The 14,748-nt window shown below is 40.6% G+C and overlaps 1 protein-coding gene across 3 annotated transcripts in view; it reads right to left on the bottom strand.

Annotated features, from left to right (window-relative positions):
- SLC35D4 (solute carrier family 35 member D4) overlaps positions 1-14,748 on the bottom strand; it is a 170,750-nt gene that overhangs the window by 85,402 nt on the left and 70,600 nt on the right. The window lies entirely within an intron of this gene.

Genomic DNA, 14,748 nt, shown 5'->3' with positions numbered 1-14,748 from the left:
GCAGTTCAGCCCAGGCCTTTGGAGATGCAGAAAGAAGTCACCCCGGGGGAAAGTTGTTGGAACCCAGGGGCCTGGAGAGAAGACCAGCAGAGACCATCCTGTGCCTTCCACGTAAGAAAAGAGCCTCAGTGGAAAGTTAGCTGCCTTTCCTCTGAAGAACCAACAAAATAAATCCCCTTTTATTAAAAGCCAATCCGTCTCTGGTGTGTTGCATTCCGGCAGCTAGCAAACCAGAACAAGGGGTCTTTGTAGATGTGTAAAGTTAAGGATTTTGAGGTAGGAGGTTACCCTGGGTTACTGGGTGGACCCTAAATGTAACCATACATACCCTCATAAGAAGAGGGCAAAGGGAGATGTAACACCCACAGGAGAAGGCAATGCAAAGCTGAAGCAGAGATTTGGAGATGCTGGTCTTGAAGGCTGATGTGAAACAGCCACAAGCCAAGGAGTGGCAGCAACACCGGGAACTGGAAGGGACAAGGAACAGCTTCTCCCCTAGAGCCTCCGGAGGGAGTGTGGTTCTGCGGACACCATGACTTCAGCCTGCTGACAAGCATTTAGGACTTCTGACCTCCAGGACTTTGAGAGAATAACTTTAAGTCACCCAGTCTCTAGTAATTATTTTAAGGTGGCCATAGAAAACTAACACAAGCAGCAACGAGATCCTGGCCAGAATGTGGTAGTGACAATGAGGATGGAGAAAAGTAGCTAGATTAAGGAAATAGGTAGAGATGAACTGGAAGGTTTGGTAACCCGTTTTGCAAAAAAAAAAAAAAAAAAAAGATAAAAGATAAAAAGGGAGAAGATACACATTGTCATTCCAATGGGCTGTTTGATACAGGGATTAACCACTGCATTTACGGTGGCTAAATTGTTGGCTAGGAATGGCAGTCTGTCCTAATTTGATAGATAATCTTGACAAGGTGAGGGGGCAGAATTACGGGACAGGGCATTTATTTTGTTATTGTTTTTGTTGATGATGATGATAATGATATTTCCTGGAAGGCAGACAGAGATAAAGAATAAAAAGCATGGGCTTTGATATTAGGCTGGAACAGATTACAACTCCCCCATCTGCTACTGGAGCAAAGCAGTTCACTTATCCAAACTTAGTTTCCTTGTCTGCACTATGAGGATAACAAGACCTGCAACCTGGGGGCGGTGCAACAGTGGCTCAGTAGCAGAATTCTCACCTGCCGTGTGGGAGACCCCAGTTCGAATCCCAAAGGCTGCCATGCCAAAAAAAAATACAACAAAACAATGTACAAAGACCTGTAACCTAAAGCTGTTGTTAGGAGTGACCAAAAAATGTCAATAAAGGCTCTGGCTCCATGCATGCTATCAGCAACCAGTAACCCCACTTTCAGAGGACCTACTTAAAGATGATGCTGTTTGTCTACTTCCAGCTATATTAATTCTTTATTTTTTGGGATAATATATATTTTTTACCATGTTTTATAAACACTGATAACTTTATAGCTCTGCCTTGTTTTATGTATTTTGTCCTTATTTACACTTTTATTTCTTTTTGTGTTCTATCTTTGCACTGTTCTTATCTTTTTAAAGTTTTCTTTTACTACATCTTTCATTACGAGCTCAATTTTTTTCCTTTTAAAATTATGCTTTCTCCATTTTAATTATTTTTTTCATTTCTTTTTTATGTTTCTTTTTATTTCTCTGAAATTTCTATATCTTAAATTATTTTTGCATGTTTTAAGATTATTAAGGAGATTGTTTACATTTTCTTTAAAACTGGCTATCTGTTAGGCCCATGTCTGGCAAACTTGAGCCCTGGACTTGTAGTTTTGATTTGAGAAGGTAGCAAGAAAATCTTGGCCAGGTTAATCATATGATACTCGAGAGTAAATACGAAAGGGTGACCTGGAGCCTATCAAATTATTTATCTTAAATTGGCTTTTGCCCCTCCTGATTATAACTAGTAATGAGACCAGATCTAGGCCTGAGATTATGGAACTCTAGATTCTCATAGTCCTCAAAGGAGGCTCAACTTTCTCAATTTTCTAAATGATAGGCGGTTTTCACACTCTTTGTAGGCCCTAAGCTCTATTCTGATCAGATTTACCTGGAAAAAGATTCAGATTCTGGAAAATAGTTATTTACATATGCAGAATTGATTTAAAAATTCACTGATAGCTAACATTTATCAATCACCTGCAATGTTGCAAGTACAGTTCTAATTATTTTATTTGCCTTCTCTTATCTCAACTTCCCACCAACTCTATCAGCAGATGCAACTACTGTGATTTTGCAGACCAGAACACAGAGGCTTAGGGAGACGGAGCAACGTGCTCTAGTATTCACTGCTGGCTGAAGGGCAGATCCGTGACGCCAGTTTGGCCTGTCTCACTGTAAAGCCCACACTCCTAGCCTCACGCTACAGTACTCAAGTCACACCAAGCAAAAACCTGTAGCAAGTGAAAACTTCTTGGACCTACCACTGTCCAAAGTTCAATATGATCGGTGTGTTTGAAACCTTGCCCACCTGTCTACTCTAGCCGTACAACGGATAAACTCAGATTAATATCTATGTCATTTTTTAAACAGCTATCTTCCACTTGTACTTAAAAAATTTTAAATCTGAGTTTCTCAGGCCATTTTCCTAGTCCACAACCTAGTAAGCCTTAAAGATAGTTACTCTACAAAGGAGGACCAGTTACACTCTTCACCAGCCTGTGTAGAAATCTATCAATTTCTAAGACCGTTTACAGCTGTAATTATTGGTATTTCCTCAGCCTGTAAACTCTGCAAACAAGACCCTAAGTTATAGAGGACAAGAAGGATGCTGCTTTACTCCTGGAGGACCACCCTTCACGACCCACCCATGATGTGGAATCGGGGTTAGGAGGATTTACTTTTGTCAAATTAGACAGGAGTTCTAAGAAACAATAACAGCAATAATAAGAAGTAAGAGTTAACGTGTGCTTACGATGTGCCAAGTACTTTTCTAACTGCTTCTACAAGTTTTACCACATTTAATCTTCACTGTAAGGCAGATACAATTAGGATCTTCGTTTTACAGATAAGAAAACCAAGGGGCATGTTCTGGTTCTCTTTTTTAACATGCATCTTACTAAAGTGAAACTGCTTTTAGATAATCTGGGTGCTTGCTTGTTGCTCAAGAGAACAGAAAGACAAGTATGTTCTTCCAGACAGTCAAGACTCTAGGGATGGCTTCAACAACAAAAGATTCTCCCATCTATCGCCAGGAAGAACAGTCCAAGGTCAACTAGTACAAAACCTGTGCTGGTTTGAAACGGTTATGTGCCCCCAGAAAAACCATATTCTCTTAATCCAATTTCATAGGGGCAGACCTGGTGGGACCTCTTGATTATATTGCTTCCATGGAGAGGTGACCCCACCCAGTCAAGGTGAGATTTAATAGTTAAGTGTAGTCTTTAAAAGAGTTTACAGAAAGAGAAAGAGCTCAGAGCTCACACAGAGAGCAGAGAGTTTAGATGTTTGGAGAGCAGAAGGATGAAACCAAGACACAGATGTTTGGAGATGTTTGGAGAGCCAACATAGGAAGCAACTGGAATCAGAAGCTGAAAGCAATGCAATTAGAAGCAAAGGACCAGGAAATGCTGCCAGCCATGTGCCTTCCCAGCTGACACAGAAACCCCAGATACGATGGGACTTTCTTGAGTGAAGGTATCTCTTGTTGATGCCTTAATTTGGACATTTTCATGGCCTTAGGACTATAAATTTATAATATTTAGTAAAAGGGGATTAATAAATCCCCTTTGCAAAGCCAATCAATTTCTGGTATACTGCATTCTGGCAGCTTTAGCAAACTGAAACAAAGGTGCAATCATTATTTTTCTCACAAGTCTGACCAAATGTAGTTGACCAAATTCAACTTTACTGCAGTCCACTTTATTTAACAACTTAGAGCAGTTTGCAACTAATTTATGCTGCAGGTCCAATAGCTTAAAATTCAATATTTCATCCACATACCACAGAAATTTTTCTATGGCTATAATGAGAAATTGGTAACTAGCACTTAGAAATGTTTCATGGTTCCCATGCTTCCCCGAGTGGAACTCTGAAGCCTTGTTCATTATTTATTCAGGTTCTGGGCCTGACTTGAACAGTTTTCTATGGAAAATCCTGGCCCTACTCACGGGTACATCTCTGGCTCGCTCTGCAAAGGTGTGAAGCACCCCCCTTTTCCAAGCATATGTCTTGTATAGTCTTTTCAGTCTTGGTAAAAGAATGTTAAACCTACCACAGTTTGCAATGTAAATATGTGGGCATGAGCATTATTTACAATTGCAAAGAGATGGAAACGGCCAAAATGTCCATCAACAGACGAGTGGCTAAACAAACTGTGGTATATACACATAACGGAATATTATGCAGCTTTAAGACAGAATAAAGTTATGAAGTATGTAACAACATGGATGGACCTTGAGAACATTATGCTGAGTGAGACTAGCCAAAAACAAAAGGACAGATACTGTGTGGTCTCACTGATATGAACTGACATTAGTGAATAAACTTGGAATATTTCTTTGGTAACAGAGACCATCAGGGGATAGAAATAGGGTAAGATATTGGGTAACTGGAGCTGAAGGGATCCAGATTGTGCAACAGGACTGAATATAAAAACTCAGAAATGGACAGCACAATATTACCTAACTGTAATACAATTATGTTAAAACACTGAGTGAAACTGCATATGAGAATGATAGAGGGAGGAGGGCTGGGGCATAAATGAAATCACAAAAAAAGATAGATGATAAAGATTGAGATGGTGTAATCTAGGAACGCCTAGAGTGTATAATGATAGTGACTAAATGTACAAATTTTAAAAATGCTTTTGCATGAGGAAGAACAAAAGAATGTCATTACTGCAGTGCGCTGAAAATAGATGGTAATTAATATTTAAAAATTTCAACTAATGTGTGAGACTAAAGCAAAAAATGTTCATTTGGTACAAATCTATACTTTGACTAGAGCATCTCCTAATATAACTTATGTATATAGTTGATTGAACACCTTAAGTACATTGAACTTTGTATAGGACATGAGATTTTGTTGGTTTGTACAGGTGATGCCCTGATGAATCCCAGAGTGATTTGATCAGTGAGTGGAAAAGTATTTGCAAAGTCCCCTTTGGGGAATGATGAGAACGGGGGAAAACCCAACTTCCCAAAGTTGAATTCTTGATATTCTCACAAGCAGTGTGGACAACCAAAGCTATAGGCTGAGCCCCCAGTCTTGGGGTTTGTTCATATGAAACTTAACCCCACAGGGGATAGGTCAAACCTACTTAAAATTAAGCCTAAGAGTCACCCCCAAGAGAACCTCTTTTGTTGTTCAGTTGTGGCCTCTGTCTCCAGCCAATACAACAAGCAAACTCACCACTCTCCCCCTGTCTATGTGGGACATGACTCCCGGGGTGTGGACCTTCCTGGTGACGTGGGACAAAAATCCTAGAATGAGCTGAGACTCAGCATCAAGGGATTGAGAAAATCTTCTCTACCAAAAGGGGGAAGAGTGAAATGAGACAAAATGTCAATGGCTGAGAGATTCCAAACAGAGTCGAGAGGTTATCCTGGAGGTTATTCTTACGCATTAAATATATATCACCTTGTTATTCAAGATGTAATGGAGAGGCTGGAGGGAACTGCCTGAAAATGTAGAGCTATGTTCCAGTAGCCATGTTTCTTGAGGATGATCGAATAATGATAATAGCTTTCACAAAGTGACTGTGTGATTGTGAAAACCTTGTGTCTGATGCTCCTTTTATCTACCTTGTCAACAAACGAGTAGAACATATGGAATAAAAATAAATAATAGGGGGAACAAATGTTAAAATAAACAGTTTGAAATGCTAGTGATCAGTGAAAGCGAGGGGTAAGGGGTATGGTAGGTATAATCTTTTTTTTTTTTCCTGTTTTCATTTTATTTCTTTTTCTATTGTCTTTTAATTTCTTTTTCTGAATGGATGCAAATGTTCTAAGAAATGATGAATATGCAACTAAGTGATGATATTGTGAATTACTGATTATCTATGTTAATGTTTTATTACGTTTGTTAAATTTTTTTAATTAATAAATAAAATTTAAAAAATATATATGTGGGCATGTCCTTTATCTACAATATAGAATAACAGCACTCCAGGCTCTTGCCAAAGATTGTAACTTTGAACATTTTGCTGCCCAACTTTTCTCAAAATTGTGCATGCAAGGAATAATGCAACTAGAGGACTGCCTAGGAAGAGCGTGCCCACCCCTGAATGGGATTGGGCACCCAAAGAGCAGCTCCCAAGAGAACTGCTCCTACTGAACTATACTATATTATTATGCCTCCAAAATGCTCAAAGAATCCTAGATAAGAATGCACATTTTTTTGTTATATAAGGACATTATTAAAAAACCCTGCCCCACTAAGTCACCCAATCTTCCCCTTATGAAGACTCAGAAAAACTTCCCCTTAGGCCTGGGAGCCAGGAAGAGCTTTGTTTCTCTTGAGCCACACTCTGCTTTTTTATTATAGGCACTCAGAGTCTTGTAACTTTTGTATCTGACTGCAGAAAGCTGAAAGCCTTATTTTATTTGTCTAAGATATTACAGCATAAATTTTTATGGGTTGACTCTCTCTGTTGTCTGCTTCTATTACCCTTAACCTAGATTTCTTCTAAAATCCTATTCACACAAACACACACAAAATTATTTTCTTATCACAGATACGCTTATAAGTACTCACACAACCTTTCCACAACTTGGAGTATTTCAATATGCTTATGTGTACACATAAATGAGTACATGCATAAATTGATTTACATGGAATAACTTAATGTGTATTTACTTTAGCTGTATTAATTTGTCATTAGATGGAAAACTTCTTGAGAATAGGGGCCCAGACTCCCCTATTTCCCAATGGATCTCCAGGACCAAGCCTGGAGGCCACCTCTGTCCTTCACTGGAGCATCAGACAAAGCAGCTGACCTGTTTTTAGGGGCCTGGCTGTATGAAAAGGAGGTACCTTCAGACACCAGAAGCTCCTGTTACTTGGCAAGCCACTAGCAGCAGAAGAGATGCATGGGAACAAGAAAAGGCCTAAGAAGCAGATTCAGTGCGACAGCTCACTCATTCGGGGGCTGTCAGGGACTGGAGCAAACAGCAGGCAGACCTGTCTGCTCTGGGTGAACTGCTATTTTTCTGGCACTTTTTTCCCAAGTGGTTAAAACACAGTTCAGTGAAGTTAAATATGCACATTACACAGGACCCCAGAGGAGTTTGCCATGAAACAAGTGAGAACACCTTATTATCCCCTCCTCTCATTCATCCTCAAGATGACTTCTGTATGAGTCCAATTTTAATAAACCATTTTATAAGGGTTATAGGTTTAGATGCAGCAAGAAGACAACTAAAACCCAGAGGAGGGGTGTCATATTTTTCCACTGAGCCTGCTCCTTGTAGCGATTCTTTAACCACCTCTGATAAGAAAACACCTTAAAAGTGAAGGAGACCTGTCTCTAATTAGCTAGAGCTCTACTCAGTAGTAACCAGGAAGATAGTAGGGGACGATTCCCCATTCTACACCATCATATACATTCTTTTCCTTTGCAGATCCAAGTTCCATTACACAATACTGGAGCCAAACAAAAGAAGAGGGGAACCAAGGAGCTCCAGGTTGCTTAACGGAGTAACTTTCCCCAAAATGTACTTAATTATCCACACGTGTTCCCTCAACCACCAGCCTCCCCTATCCAATCTCTACGCCTATGCCGATTTGAAGCTGTTATGCATCCCAGAAATGTCATGTCTATTTTCCTGATCCAATCTTAGGGGGCCAGCCATGTTGGCTTTAATCCTAATTCAATATTATGGGGTGGAAACCTTGGCTTGTTTCCACGGAGATGTGACACCCCAATTGTAAATGTGACCTTTTGATTAGATGGAGATATGACTCTGCCCAGTGAAGGTAAGTCTTGATTAGTTTACTGGAGTTCTGTAAAAGAAGAAACATTTTGGAGAAAGCTCAGAGCCAACACAGACGCCGATATCTGGAGATGGCTGGAGTGCAGCAGAGAGAGAAAATGCCTAGACATTGACGTTTGGAGACACAAAGCCCAGGAGATGTCACCATGTGCCTCCCTTGAGATGTTAAGCAAGCCAGGACCCAGAGCTGTGCCCAACAGGATCCAAGTGAAGGCCCACAGAGACTTAGAGAAGAAACCACTGGCATCAGAAGCCGGTAGCAATGGAACCGGGAACAAGGATCAACAGACACCTGCCACATGCCTACCCACGTTGGACAGACGCTGGCCTTTATTGAGTCAAGGTATCTTTCTCTGGGTGCATTAGTTTGGACATTTTTATGGCCTTAGAACTGGAAAATTGTAACTTAATAAATTCCCTTTTTAAAAGCCATTCCATTTCTGGCATATTGCATTCTGGCAGTATTTAACAAACTCGTAACTAAAACAATGCCCAACATGGTGAGGGAGTGTTGTGCTCATAAAAGAGAAAAAACCCTGACAAGCAGTTAGGGAGGATCAAGGTCAAAGACCTCAGTAAGGAAACCAATTCCAGTCCTGGCAAGGTCTGCAGCACAGTCCCTCCAGCTGCTGACCGTGGCTGCCCCAAGCAAGGAAGCAGCATGGTTCCAGCAGCCAAGTCATAAGGATTACCTGGATGGCCTGTCAATGGCAAGCTCACCAATGTACAGAATTTGCACAAGTGTTCTGGACACATCAGCACAGGTGTCTAACTGAGAAGGCTGCAGGCCAGGAAAGACCTATCCAGGTTGTACTGTCTCTCCAAAAGCTGGCACACCATCGGAGGCATCATTCCTGTGCACTCTTCCAATGTAGGAAAGTTGGTGAAGCAGTCCAGAAATAGCCCTGGAAGCAGCAAGAGCGGCTAAACCACTCTGCTCCCCGCCTCCCCAGCCAATCCCTACAGATTCATCTCCTTTGATTGCTGTGATTCAGGAAGGAAAGGGGGTAAGCTGGGGAGATGAACTGCAATTATTGGACAAAACAGGGATTTTGAATCTCTGTTTTTACATGTAGTAGTTGTTGACCTTCACCAAATAATATGTGTCTCAGTTTCCTCATCTGGAAAATGGGAGCAATAAGTCCAACTTCACATCATGAGGACTGACAATAGAAAATGCCGGCACCTAACAGTTGTGATGGCCAAGCCTGTGGTGAGCTGCGTGTCCCTCATTGTTGTCCCCGCTACAAGTTCCTCAAGGCCAGGCACCATGTTTTATTTGTCCTTAAGCCTTTAGCACATAGTAGATCCCTAACAAATACTTGCTGAGTAGATAACAACAGGAATAATTTCCTTTCCTTTAATCCTGCAAATCATTCAGTTGTGAGTCTGAGGTGGAAAAGTCAATAAAGAACTTTTTCCACAGAGCCTCTGCAGAGTTCAACCAGTTTCTGCTCCTGAGTTGCCCAGCTGGAGTAGAGCCCTCCAAGGCCTGTGAGACTGAGGCGACCTCAACTGGGCTCAGCTTTCTGTTATGCAGAAAGTACTCTGCATAACAATATACCCACAGATTTTTACAAAGCACTTTCCCCCAATTCCTTCTGGAGTCATGAAACTGACAGCTTGGCACCTCATAAGGGTGCCTGTTTTTTATCCAACACAAGCTGTACGAGAGCCTCGTGTTTGATTCACTTTTATAATTTTTAAGGAACTCTATCAAAACAAAGAACTCCGAAATCAAAGGAAAGCTGCTGGGTTAAGATATTTCTCTAAAAAACAATAATGTGTCTCCTTCCACTCTAATCTGGTATGGTTGGTTTTGACTGGTTTCCTTTTGTTCAAGGAGTCTAGAGAGCAACGGCTTCTTTTTCTTTGTTAAAGAAGGTCAGGGCTCCTCAAAGTGCTGGTCTCGGAGAAGGAACAGAGCTCGCACCAAAGCACACTGCTTCTTTCTTCAAAAAATCTTGTTACCAGAAATTTTTTTAAAAAGTCAGCTCAACAAAATAGTGCGTTTACAGCTGATGTGACCCTCCTTCTGTAAGGTGTGGCGTGGCCGGGGACCACCCTTTGAGAAGCACTCTTTTAGGTGACAGAACCCTCATTTACCTGACAGCCTACTAGAATGACATTTACGACGGACTTCTGAGGTTGTTCCTCCCAGCCAGTCGCCTTCTCCCTTTTCTGGTAAAGCCCACCTAGACTGAGGACCCATCACGCCCTCTCTTAGTTTATAGGATCTCAGTGGGGATCCCCAGGGCTGGCCACTGAGTGCTCTCAGTCTCTCTGGCCACAGTGAATGGTTCGGAGAGGCCATGATCCAGGGCCAGACAGCCAACATAACCCCACCACCACCACATCCCCATTAGTTCTCAGATCAGGGATGAGCAGGGGCCCCGACAAATCCAGTGTGAATCCTCAACTCATTGAGGAGCTACCAGGAAGACAGTCTCTTTCCACTAGACTTAAAGCTGTAGGATGTGCACCTGGAGTTAGCACACACATGAGGGTAGAGCCTGGCAGATAAATGGAGCATAAACAGAGAACAGAGCAGAGATGGAGAAAGAGAACCAGGATTCTGAGCATGTCACTGGAGCCTCTGGATCCAGCCATGCCTGAAGAAGGAACCCACTCTATACGTTTCAGATATGTGAACCAAGAAAATTTATTTTTGTGTAGGCCAACTGGGGGCTTTCTAACCCTTGCAAACAAGAGTCCGTAGTTACACAGCTCTGCATGACTACTATACCCTGGGCTCATTCTGAAATCCACATGCATTCGTCCGAAAGAGACAAATCTGAAAATGTGAGAAGTCAATATCTTGAGGAAAATGAAAATGAAACCACAGCATATCAAAATTTATGAGATGCAGCAAAGGCAGTGCTAAGAGGGAAATTTATTGCCCTAAATGCCTGTATCGAAAAAGAAGAGGGTGGGCCACAGTGGCTCACTGGCAGAGTTCTCGCCTGCCATGCCAGAGACCCAGGTTCAATTCCAGGTGCCTGTCCATGTTAAAAAAAAAAAAAAGGAAGAAGAAACAGCAAAAATCAAGGAATTAACTGTTCCCTTAGAAGAACTAGAGAAAGAACAGCAAACTAACCCCAAAGCAAGCAAAAGGAAAGAAATAATGAAGAGCTGAAATAAATGAAATTGAGAACATGAAAACAATCAAGAAAATCAACAAAACCAGAAGTTGGTTCTTTGAGAAAATCAGTAAATTGATGGAACCTTAGCAAGGGTGACAAAAAGAAGAGAGAGGATGCCAATAAATAAAATCAGAAATGGAAGAGCAGACATAACTACTGACCCCACAGAAATAAAGGAGGTAATGAGAGAATACTATGAACAACTTTATGCTAATTAACTAGATAACACTAGTAATGAGCAATCTGAGGGGGAAATCAAGAAAAAAAATTCAATTTACAGTTGAAACCAAAAGAATAAAATATTTAGGAATAAATTTAACTAAGGATACAAAAGACCTATACAAAGAAAACTACAAGAAATTGCTAAAAGAAATCACAGAAGACCTAAATAAATGGAAGAGCATACCATGTTCATGGATTGGAAGACTAAATATAATTAAGATGTCAATTCTACCTAAATTGATTTATAAATTCAATGCAATACCAATTAAAATCCCAAAAACTTACTTTTCAGAAATAGAAAAAACAATAACCAAATTCACCTGGAAGGGCAGGGTGCCCCAAATAGCTAAAAATATCTTGAGAAAGAAAAATGAAGTTGGAGGTCTCACACTACCTGACTTTAAGGCATATTACGAAGCTACAGTGGTCAAAACAGAATGGCACTGGCATAAAGATAGATATACCAACCAATGGAATCGAATAGAGTATTCAGATATAGACCCTCTCATCTATGGACTATTGATCTTTGATAAGGCAGTCAAGCCAACTCACCTGCGACAGAACAGTCTCTTCAATAAATGATACCTGGAGAAGTGGATATCCACATGCAAAAGAATGATAGAGGACCCATATCTCATACCCTATACAAAAATTAACTCAAAACGGATCAAAGACCTAAACATTAGATCTAAGACCATAAAACTTTAAGAAGAAAATTAGGGAAATATCTTATAAATCTTATAATAGGAAGCAGTTTTCTAGACCTTACATCCAAAGCACAAACATTGAAGAAAGAAATAGATAAATGGGAACTCCTCAAAATTAAACATTTTTGTGCATCAAAGAATTTGTCAAGAAAGTAAAAAGACAGACTACACAATGGGAGACAATATTTGGAAATGGTATATCAGATAAGGGTCTAGTATCCAGAATATATAAAGAGATTATTCAACCCAACAACAAAAAGACAAATGACCCAATTACAAAATGGGCAAAAGACATGAACAGACACTTCTCAGAAGAGGAAATACAAACAGCTAAAAGGCACATGAAAAGATGCTCAACTTCCCTGGCTATTAGGGAAATGCAAATCAAAACCATAATGAGATATCATCCCACACCCACCAGAATGGCCATTATCAATAAAACAGAAACGACAAGTGCTGAAGAGGATGTGGAGAAAGAGGCACATTTATCCACTGTTGGTGGGAATGCAAAATGGTATAACTTCTGTGGAAGGCAGTTTGGCAGTTCCTCAGGAACCCAAGTAAAGAATTGCCATATGATCCAGAAATACTATTGCTAGGTATCTATTCAGAAGACATGAGGGCAAGGACACAAACGGACATTTGCACACCAATGTTTATAGCAGCATTATTTACAATTGCCAAGAGATGGAAACAGCTCAAATATCCATCAATGGACGAGTGGCTAAACAAGCCGTGGCATATACATAAGATGGAATATTATGCAGCTGTAAGACAGAATAAAGTTATGAGGCATATAACAACATGGATGGACCTTGAGGACATTATGCTGAGTGAGATTAGCCAGAAACAAAAGGCCAAATACTGTATGGTCTCACTGATATAAACTAACATTAATGAATGAATGTGGAGAATTTCAGTTAAGAAAAGAGGCCATCAGGATATAGAAATAAGGTAAATATGGGGTAATTGGAGCTGAAGGGATACAGATTGTGCAACAGGACAGATGTGAATATTCAGGAATGGATAGCACAATATTACCTAACTGTAGCATAATAATGTGAGTACACTGAATGAAGCTGAATATGAGAATGATAGAGGGAGGAGGGCTGGGGCATTCATGAAAGCAGAAGAAAAGACAGACGATAAAGACTGAGGTAGCTTAATCTAGGAATGCCTAAAGTGTACAATGATAGTGATTAAATATACAAATTAAAAAACTTTTTTGCAGTAGGAAAAAATATTTGACATCTTTCCCCATTCTAATTAAAATATTAAGAACTAAGAAAAAAAAAAAAGAAAAAATGTGAGGGGTCAGAAGAGCTGCCACTCCCTGGACCCAGAGGCAGGTAACAGAGACTCTATATCCTTTGTCAGCTGAGTGCCATCTGCCTCACATGTCACCTCTCTGGTGATCTGTGAGACTCTCATAAGAAGACAGAGCAAATCACTTTAGAAACACAGGAGAAAGCACTGTACAAACAAAAAGGATTAATATTATTAGTATAATATTTTACTCATTCAAACTTCAAAATTTTGGCATCCTAACCATCCAGAATCTAGAAAAAAAATGTTAAAAAAAACCTTTGAGTGACACATTTTCAACCAATCCTATACTCTATACCACAGGAGAGGAAACACCCTCTTCAAGGCAGAAAATTACATCTAAAGAGAGGCAGCAGACCAGCAGGAGCCTGAGAGAACCATGAAGAGACAGCCAAAACCCCACAAAAGCCTGGTTTTCTGGGCTGGACACCAACAGAGGCTGTGGGTCATCTCTCAGGCCCACCCAGGACGTTTCTTCCCCATTGCACACATCAATCCATCCAGGCAAGCTTATGAATCATGAGAGAAAAATGATGATTTAATTAAAAATTACATTCTCAGCTGCTGTTTTGCAACTTTGGGGTTGCTGCCCTAACAGTAATCTTGTTATCCAGTTATGCGGATTTTCATGGTGTGTTTGTTTTTGTACATGAGATCTAAGGGATGAATGTAATAACAAACTTTATATAAAAAGACCAAAGTTGTTATGCAAATTCTGCATGTTTCCAGAAGTCACAATGCAACCATTTACCAATAGATTAAAAACAGTTCATGGTCAAGGTACAAGTCTGGGAGAAGAATCAGTGTACTCAAGTTGCTCCTGATTTTTAAGCTGTCTTCAGTCATTGGTGGTATTAATGGATTCTCTTTTGATGGCAAAACAGCTAGCTTTTTGAAGTTTTGAATAATCTATCTGGAAGCAGCTTTGCTCTTCACTGCTTTTGCAGAGTCTAATCCTGGAGATGAAGGGGGTAAGAGGGCAGAATAGACAGCTCATTTTATTAACAGTCCCCATGAACTGAGCGTCAACTCTCAGCCAGGCACCTCACACACATGGCAGAGCCCTGTGTTCACCAGGCCATGCTACCCATGGGTAGGGTTATGGTGTGTCAGAAGCAAAGGGCAGGGACAGCCTGCATTCAAGGCCATCACTGGTTCTGCCCTCCCCAGAAGCAGCTGGGCAGGGCCTCTCTGTGGCTGGCTCCAAATATCACTGCTCTCCTTTCTGGCTTCTCCATCTGTGCTGCTTCATCTTGTAAAACAAGTTGGCCCTTTCTTGTTACCTTGTGTTTTGGTTTGAAAATAATACGTACCCCCAGAAAACCCATGTTCTCTTAATCCTTATTCAATATCGCTTAGGGTGGAATCCTTTGAGTAGAT

This window comes from Tamandua tetradactyla, chromosome 18, assembly GCF_023851605.1.
Source record: "Tamandua tetradactyla isolate mTamTet1 chromosome 18, mTamTet1.pri, whole genome shotgun sequence".
NCBI lineage: Eukaryota > Metazoa > Chordata > Mammalia > Pilosa > Myrmecophagidae > Tamandua > Tamandua tetradactyla.
This window is presented reverse-complemented; position numbering and strand designations above follow the sequence as displayed.